The 9,690-nt window shown below is 38.2% G+C and overlaps 1 long non-coding RNA gene across 2 annotated transcripts in view; it reads left to right on the top strand.

The window, feature by feature from the left end:
• The window catches only part of LOC132657410 (uncharacterized), a 95,376-nt gene that overhangs the window by 21,233 nt on the left and 64,453 nt on the right, over positions 1–9,690 (top strand). Inside the window, exon 1 of one of the 2 annotated variants that reach the window (XR_009595555.1) lies at positions 1,615–1,771. The exons of the other annotated variant lie outside the window; for it this stretch is intronic. This is a non-coding gene — a long non-coding RNA (uncharacterized LOC132657410). Of the gene's footprint in view, positions 1–1,614; positions 1,772–9,690 lie in introns of those variants that run through there. 2 annotated transcript variants of the gene reach the window in all.

The following is a 9,690-nucleotide window of genomic DNA, read 5'->3' on the forward strand; positions in this document are numbered from 1 at the left end:
AGGTCTAAAGGAGACACCATGTGTCCATCCACTTCCCGGAATCCCTCTCGTTAGCACCCATCTTGGCTGAGCGATGTGTGCGCCACCAGGAAAGACTCTGAATTAGAATGATTGGCCAAAGACCACCTGGAAACTAATCCCATCACCATAAAACCCGAGACTGCGAGCCACGCGGCAGAGCAGTTCTCCTGGGTTCCCTTACCCTACTGCTCTCCACCCGGGTGCCCTTTCCCAATAAAATCTCTTGCTTTGTCAGCACATATGTCTCCTCGGACAATTCATTTCCGAGTGTTAGACAAGAAACCAGTTTTGGGCCCTGGAAGGGGTCCCTCCTCCTGCAACAGTTGGATGGCATCACCGACTCAATGGACATGGGTTTGGGTGGACTCTGGGATTTGGTGATGGACAGGGAGGCCTGGCATGCTGAGGTTCATGGGGTCCCAAAGAGTCGGACATGACTGAGCAACTGAAGTGAACTGAGACTACAAAATGGGAGAGATTTATATAGACAAAACCCCACAAGATTGCATAAACTGTCAGGAAGTAGGATAGGAACAGGTAAAAAGTGAAGGTGCTTGTTAAGCAAAGATTTGTTGGGGGTCTGTAATGATTATATGGTGGTGAGAGTACTTTAAAACTAAGTTTGTAGAGTTATAATGTTTTGAAAATGGTTGTTAGAGTCCTTGAGTTTGGTACATTTCAGAGAAAATTCAAGTTTTCATGTAGGAATATGTCTTAAACCACATGTAAAATGTCCATCTAGCTCCATTTTGGATGTCTGAACCATAGTTACTCCATTTTGATTTTTTAAATGATCGTAAATATGTCATCAGAATTGATAGTAGCAAATGGTGATGTGGGGGAGTGGATGCTCTCATATGCTTTGGAAAAGGGTGTAAAATTCCAGGGCAATTTGTTCCATCTTTTGAAATTTAAAATTGCAATAATTGCCATCTTACCCTTTTCCTATAGAAACATGGGGTGGGAGTGGGGGGGACAAGAGGTGTGCCTAGGCTGTGCATCTAACATTCCTTCTAATAGCCAAACTTTAGAAACAAATGTCCCTTCAGTTACTTTATCTGTGATTAATTAAGTGGCCACCTGTTAAGTAGTGATGCTCTGATTATGTGGTGAGTAGTTGAAACATAACACTCACTTTAATCTGAGATAGGGATCAACATAATGCATTTTCCACTTGTTTTCTTTGAGATGCAACCCTGGAAATGGAAAACCTTATTTAAAATGACAGTAAACAAGCATGTAAAGAGTTTTGATGGCAATGTATAAGAAAACTAAGCTGTGAGCTGTGTTTTGCTAAAACTTATTTATTGGTGTATTCCAACCCTTCTCCAATGCAGATATCTCTTACACAGTTCTTGTGTGACAACTCCTTTCTTTTAACATGGAGCAAAAGTTCTTCCAAGGTCTGGCTTACATCCATTGTCCTTGCTCTTCTCACTGGTATCTGCTTACAATTAAGCCCAGAGCCAGCATTAAGTTACTGTATCTAATGGTCCTTCTACTCTGAGTCCTTGCCAAGAATTAGCTTACAATTCCCAAGGTTCTCTTTGCCCTGAGGATTTTTCTATTTTTTCTCTTGATTGAAGAGAAGCAGAGGAATTATAGCCACTTGAGGCATTTCTATCTTTTCTGATATGAGACTCTAGTTATCTCATCTTCAAGAAAATGAAGTAACTCCTGGCTTTTCATGACTTGAGCCAAAGAGGAATGCTGTCTAGATTCATCTATGCCCTTCCATTTCTTTTTATTGGTGAGTAGTAGTCTGTTGTGAGGATATACCATATTTTTTCATCTATTCTCTTGCCAAACCATATTCTTCCCTTTTGTGGGCATATCTTTTATTTCATTTGTTAAAGTTAAGGAGTAGAATAGCTATATCAAAAGGTGTAAAGGTATGTACTTAATTTTAAAGAGATGGTCAGACAGTTAAAACACAATTGAACCATTTTATGTCCTTACTAGTATACATGAAAAATGTAGTTGTCCAGCATCCTTGCCAACACTTGTCATTGTCAGTCTTTATAATTTTAGCCATTCCTATGGACGAATAGTGGAAGCGTCTTGTGATTTTAATCAGTATCCTCTAGACCAGTGATATTGAACATCTTTAAATCTGATTATTGGACTGTCACATATCTTCATTTTGAAAGTGTATGGTAAGTTTTATGTGTACATTTCATGTTTTCATTTCAGTTCCTGTATGCACTGCAATGTGCTCATCACCAGAAGTTTAGTTTCTACCTGATCACCATATAGTTGACCCTGCTTTACCATTTTTCCCTCCCCCAACTCCCTTTTCCTCTGGTAACCACTGTTCTGCTTTGTTCTCTATCTATGTGTTTGCTTCTGTTTGTTTGTTTATCCCACATATGAGTGAAATCATACAGTATTTGTCTTTTTCCATCTGATTTATTTCATTTAGCGTAATACCCTCAAGGTTCATCCATGTTGTTGTTTATGACAAGAATTCACCTTTTTATGGCCAAGTAGTATTCTATTCTGTATACATCTTCTTTATCCATTCATCCATCAGTGGGCACTTAGGTTGTTTTTATATCTTGACTGTTGTAATAATGCTGAGAATGAACATAGGAGCGCATATATTTTTTTTAATGTTTTCATATTCTCAAATAAATATCCAGAAGTCGGATAGTTGGATCAAATGGGAGTTCTAGTCTTAATTTTCTGAGGAATCTCTGTACTGTTTTCCACAGAGGCTATAACCAATTTACATTCCCATTAGCAGTTCATGATGGTTCTCTTTTCTTCACATCTTTGCCAACACTTGTTATTTCTTTCTTTCTTTTTTTTTTTTTTTGATAAAGCCGTTTTAACAGGCTTGAGGTGATGTCTCATTGTGGTTTTGATTTGCATTTTCCTGTAATCAGTAATATTGAACATCTTTTCATGTGCCTCTTGGCCATCTATACATCTTCTTTGGAAAAATGTTTAACTAACTCCTCTGCCTATTTTTTAATCAGGTTGTTGTTTTTTGTTTTGTTTTTGGTTGTTGATTAAATGGTATGCCTGACTGCTTCCAAGATATTTTTCTTTGCCTTTAGGATTCAGACATTTATGATAGAATTTGCTGTGGATTTAAGTTTATCCTACTTGAATAAACTCCTTATTGAATCTGTAGGCTATGTCTCTTGACAAATTTAGAACTTTTCAGCCATTATTTCTTTGAGTACTTTTTCACTCTGTTCCTTCTCTTCATTTCAGGACTCTGACAACATGAATGTTAGATTTGTTTGTTATGGAGCCATGGAACCCTTAGGCTCTGTACATTTTCCTGTTCATTGTCTTTCACTTGTTCAGGTTGGGTCATTTCTGTTCCATATTCCAGTTCACTGATTCTCTCCTCTGTCCCCTCCATTTTTCCATCGAGCCTGTTCATTGCATTTTTAAAATTTGTTATTGTATTTTTTACTTCTAAAATTTCCATTTTAGACTTTTAGATCTTCTGTTTCTTTGCTAAGGCTTTATAGTTTTACATTTGTTTCAAGCATGTTCATAATTGCTCCTTGAGGCATTTTTATTGTAGATGCTTTAAAATCTTTGTCAGGTAATTGTAACATCTCTTATCATCTTGATTTTGACTTTTTCCAGCCATTTATCCTTTTTTAATCCAGTATGAGATCTTCTTGAATAACGATTGATCTTCAACTGAAGCCTAGACATTTTTGTATTATGTTCTGTAATTCTGGATCTTATTTAAAGCTTTCATCTAACTTTCTGTGACATTGTTCTGTTAAGGTAAGGGGGTGGTACCACTTTGTTACTGCCAGGTGGAGGTACAAATCCAGGTTTCTTTCTGTTAACACTGGAGAGGGAGGTCTCCTTATTAATTCTGGGTGCAGATGGATGTCTTCCAAGTGGTTGTCTCTGCCCCCACAGTTGGGGGGCAGTAGCCTCATTACCACTGTGCAGTTGTGAAAATGCTGACTTCCCATTAGGCCTCCTTTGACAGTGAGAAGAACAAGAGTTATTAGTGGGAGGAGTAGGGGAAAGCAAGTCCACTTCATCTTCCTGGAAACAGAAGTATCTTTACTGATTTTTTTGTTTAATTTCTATTGAATACTGAGAAAGTGGAATTAAAATATCATCTGGCTTGAGATTTATTTTGGGATAATGCATGTAAAATCCCTAACACTGTGCATGGCACACATGAAATTATTACTGGATTATTATTCATCCCACAAATATTTCTTGAGTACTTGTTGCATGCCAGGCAGTATTCAAGTCATCAGACATTCAATAGTGAACAAAACAAGTCCTGCCTTTGTGGAGCTTTTATTTTAGCTGAGGGAGAGAGAGATTAATGAGTAAGTTAAAAATCAGGGGTGATTTGTTCCTAAGTATTTTATTCTTTTCATTGCAATGGTGAATGGAATCGTTTCCTTAATTTCTCATTGTTAATGTATAGGAATGCAAGTGATTTCTGTGTATTAATTTTATATGCTGCGACTTTACTATGTTCATTGATTAGCTCTAATAATTTTCTGGTGGTGTCTTTAGGGTTTTCTATGTAGAGAATCATGTCATCTGCAAACAATGAGAGTTTTAGTTCTTCTTTTACAATCTGGATTCCTTTTATTTCTTTTTCTTCTCTGATTGATGTAGCTAAAATGTCCAAAACTATGTTGAATAGCAGTGGTGAGAGTGGGCACCTTTGTCTTGTTCCTGACTTTAGGGGAAGTGCTTTCAATATTTCACCATTGAGGATAATGTTTGCTGTGGGTTTATCATAAATGGCTTTTATTATGTTGAGGCATGTTCCTTCTATGCCTGCTGTCTGGAGGGTTTTTTTTTTTTTATCATAAATGGATTTTGAATTTTGTAAAAGGCTATCTCTGCATCTATTGAGATAATCATATGGTTTTTACTTTCAATTTGTTAATGTGGTGTATCACTTTGAATAACTTGCAAATATTGAAGAATTCTTGCAACCGTGGGATAAAGCCCACTTGGTCATGAAGTGTGATCTGTTTAATATGTTGTTGGATTCTGTTTGCTAGAATTTTGTTGAGGATTTTTGCGTCTGTGTTCATCAGTGATATTGGCCTGTAGTTTTTATTTTTTTGTGGCATCTTTGTCTGGTTTTGGTATTAGGGTGATGGTGTCCTCATAGAATGAGTTTGGCAGTTTACCTTCCTCTGCTATTTTCTGGAAGAGTTTGAGTAGGATAGGTGTTAGCTCTTCTCTAAATTTTTGGTAGAATTCACCTGTAAAGAAACAAAAGACCTATATATAGAAAACTATGAAACACTGATGAAAGAAATCAAAGATAACACAAATAGATGGAGAAATATACCATGTACATGGATCAGAAGAATCAATATAGTGAAAATGAGTATACTACCCAAAGCAATCTATAGATTCAATGAAATCCTTATCAAGCTACCAACAGTATTTTTCACAGAACTAGAACAAAAAATTTCACAATTTGTGTGGAAATACAAAAAAACTTGAATAGCCAAAGCAATCTTGAGGAAGAAGAATGGAACTGGAGGAATTAACCTGTCTGACTTCAGACTATACTAAAAACCTGCAGTTATCAAGACAGTATGGTACTGGCGCAGAGACAGAAATATAGATCAGTGGAACAAAGTAGAAAGCTCAAGAGATAAATCCACACACCTATGGACACCTTATCTTTGACAAAGGAGGCAAGAATATACAATGGAGAAAAGACAATCTCTTTAACAAGTGGTTCTGGGAAAACTGGTCAATCACCTGTAAAAGAATGAAACTAGAACACTTTCTAACACCATACACAAAAACAAGCTCAAAATGGATTAAAGATCTAAATGTAAGACCAGAAACTATAAAACTCTAGAGGAGAACATAGGCAAAACACTATCTGACAAATCACAGCAAGACCCTCTAAGACCCACCTCCCAGAGTAATGGAAATAAATAAAAAATAAACAAATGGGACCTAATTAAACTTAAAAGCTTTTGCACAATGAAAGAAGCTATAAGCAAGGTGAAAAGACAGCCTTCAGAACGTGAGAAAATAATAGCAAACAGTGCAACTGACAAAGAATTAATCTCAAAAATATACAAGCAGCTCATGCAGCTCAATACCAGAAAAATAAATGACCCAATCAAAAAATGGGCCAAAGAGCTAAGCAGACATTTCTCCAAAGAAGACATACAGATGGCTAACAAACACATGAAAGATGCTCAACATCACTCACTATCAGAGAAATGCAAATCAAAACCACAATGAGGTACTGTCTCACGCTGGTCAGAATCAGTTCAGTTCAGTCGCTCAGTCGTGTCCGACTCTTTGTGACCCCATGAATCACAGCACGCCAGGCCTCCCTGGAGTTCACTCAGACTCGCATCCATCAAGTCAGTGATGCCATCCAGCCATCTCATCCTCTGTTGTCCCCTTCTCCTCCTGCCCCCAATCCCTCCCAGCATCAGAGTCTTTTCCAATGAGTCAACTCTTCACATGAGGTGGCCAAAGTACTGGAGTTTCAGCTTAGCATCAGTCCTTCCAAAAGAAATCCCAGGGCTGATCTCCTTCAGAATGGACTGGTTGGATCTCCTTGCAGTCCAAGGGACTCTCAAGAGTCTTCTCCAACACCACCGTTCAAATGCATCAATTCTTCGGTACTCAGCCTTCTTCATAGTCCAACTCTCACATCCATACATGGCTACTGGAAAAACCATAGCCTTGACTAGATGGATCTTAGTCGGCAAAGTAATGTCTCTGCTTTTGAATATACTATCTAGGTTGGTCATAACTTTTCTGCCAAGGAGTAAGTGTCTTTTAATTTCATGGCTGCAGTCACCATCTGCAGTGATTTTGGAGCTCCCCAAAATAAAGTCTGACACTATTTCCACTGTTTCCTCATCTATTTCCCATGAAGTGATGGGACCAGATGCCATGATCTTTGTTTTCTGAATGTTGAGCTTTAAGCCAACTTTTTCACTCTCCTCTTTCACTTTCATCAAGAGGCTTTTTAGTTGTTCTTCACTTTCTTCCATAAGGGTGGTGTCATCTGCATATCTGAGGTTATTGATATTTCTCCCAGCAATCTTGATTCCAGCTTGTGTTTCTTCCAGTCCAGCGTTTCTCATGATGTACTCTGCAATGGCTGCTATCAAAAAGTCTACAAACAATAAGTGCTGGAGAGGGTGTGGAGAAAAGGGAACCCTCTTACACTGTTGGTGGGAATGCAAACTAGCACAGCCAGTATGGAGAACAGTGTGGAGATTCCTTAAAAAACTGGAAATAGAACTGCCATACAACCCAGCAATCCCACTACTGGGCATACACACCAAGGAAATCAGAATTGAAAGAGACACATGTACCCCAATGTTCACCGCAGCACTGTTTACAATAGCTAGGACATGGAAGCAACCTAGATGTCCACCAGCAGACAAATGGATAAGAAAGCTGTGGTACATATACACATTAGATATTACTCAGCTATTAAAAAGGATGCATTTGAATGAGTTCTAATGAGGTAGATGAGACTGGAGCCGATTATACAGAGTGAAATAAGTCAGAAAAAAATACCAATATAGTATATTAATACATATATATGGAGTTTAGAAAGATGGTAACGATGACCCTATATGCGAGACAGCAAAAGATACACAGATATAAAGAACAGACTTTTGCACTCTGTGGGAGAAGGTGAGGGTGAGATGATTTGAGAGAATAGCTTTGAAACATGTATATTACCATGTGTGAAACAGATCACCAGTCCAAGTTTGATATGTGAAATAGGGCACTCAAAGCTGATGCACTGGAACAACCCTGAAAGATGGGATGGGGAGGGAGATGGGAGGGGGATTTAGGAAGGGGGACACATGTAAACCCATGGCTGATTCATGTCAATGTATAGCAAAAACCACTACAATATTGTAAAGTAATTAGCCTCCAATTAAAATAAATAAATACATTTAAAAAAATCAAGGGGTGATGAGGTAAATGAAGACATTTAAAGTGAATCCAAGGAGTTAGAAGTATCATTGGTAGGGCAGGGCAGGGAGAAGGGGTTGTCTTTTGATACTGAGCAGCTGGGGAAGGCCTCTCTATGAAGGTGTAATAGATCTGAATCCTGCAGCTATGAAGGTGTGAGCTATATGGATGTCCAGGTGAAGAGCACTCACTCTTCCTTTCCTCTCATGAAATGCAGATTACTGACCTTGTTTCTAGGGGAAGATTGTCATCAGCACCTCTCACTGATCAGGCTAGGCTGGGTTCCTCAGTTCTTCCAGGATTGAATTAGAAGATACTGGTCTAGGTCTCACTCTATTACCTGAATTATGCAACTATGGCAACCGTTGTCCTCACTGTATCTCAGTTTCCAAAAGGATTCTGTCTGTCTCACATCATTGTGAATGTTTAGTGGCCGATAAATTGTAAGTAAAATGTTTTGCAAATAAAAGAGTCTACAGATGTAAGATATTATAATTATTTCATATAATTATAATGACAGTGCTTTCCAACATGAACTCAAAGGCATTTACATGGTATCTTAGTGATTGTTTTAGCTCAGCCTTTTCATTTTATAGGTGAAGAAACTGAGGCCCAGAGAAGTTGGGCTGAGTTGATAAGCGTATATGTGGGGCAATAGTACATCATATGTAATTTCTTTGTGAAATATTTGGTCATAATTTAGAGCCATGGTTTTCAGAATGTAGTCACTGAACTAACAGCAGCATTAACATCACTTGGGGCGTTGTTAAAAATAGAAATTTTTGGGTCCCAACATAGACCTACTGAATTAGGAACTCTGGAAGTGAGACCCCAAACCCTGCATTTTAACAGGACCTCTAGATGACTCTGATGCATGCTACATTTGAGCAGTACTAAAGAAGAGGTTCAAGCCACCTCTTGGCTCTTGAGGAAGGATGCTTGCAGTCTAAATGCTCCAAGGCAGCCCTCAGCAAAATTGTTAGTAAATGGCCTCTGTGGACACATTTTCTTACTGCCTTTCCCTCTTTCCAGCTTTCCTTCCTTCAGGCACATCTCAAGAGACCTCTTTCTATGCTTTTTTAGTTGGTTAGCCAATAATTCTAGCTAGAGTATTAGTTGAGATTAGTATATTCTCAATTTAATTAGAGATTAAAGTGAACATCCTTGAAGAAGCCAAGGGTTCAGTCTCTAAGAGTAGGATATGTAGAGAGAAGATTGAGAGAAGGGGAAGTACTGTTTTGGAGTAGAGGAATCTTGAGATTTCTTCTGATTTTAGTGTCGCTTATGTGAAGACTTATGAATTGAGTTGAGGGAAAAACATTCATGATCTTTTCAAGTATCAGTATGTTAATGGTCCCAGATTTTGCTTTCAGTTGTCATGGTCCTAAGAGAGTAGAGAGTAAAGAAACTGGCCTTTGTACAAATTTTTAGGAGATGTTTTAGTATAATGGTGCCTGGCTAGATACACAAGCACTAGGGCATGGCCATCTCTGCTTAGTTCTGCTTGCACCCATTTTAAATAGATTAATCTGTAAGTCAGAGAAAAAGTCCCTTGCTCTTTGTAACATTTCACAGTCTTCCAGTCTCAGGTTCTTTCCATCCTAGTAAGTCTAAGCGATACTTGTCAGGAAGGAATTGGACTTAAACTGCCTCCATTTTTCCTGATTTAACATTAATCATGGAGACAATCTTCTGCTTTCTCCTTGCTGATATCCTGTTTGGATT

This window comes from Ovis aries, chromosome 11 (assembly GCF_016772045.2).
Source record: "Ovis aries strain OAR_USU_Benz2616 breed Rambouillet chromosome 11, ARS-UI_Ramb_v3.0, whole genome shotgun sequence".
Lineage (NCBI taxonomy): Eukaryota > Metazoa > Chordata > Mammalia > Artiodactyla > Bovidae > Ovis > Ovis aries.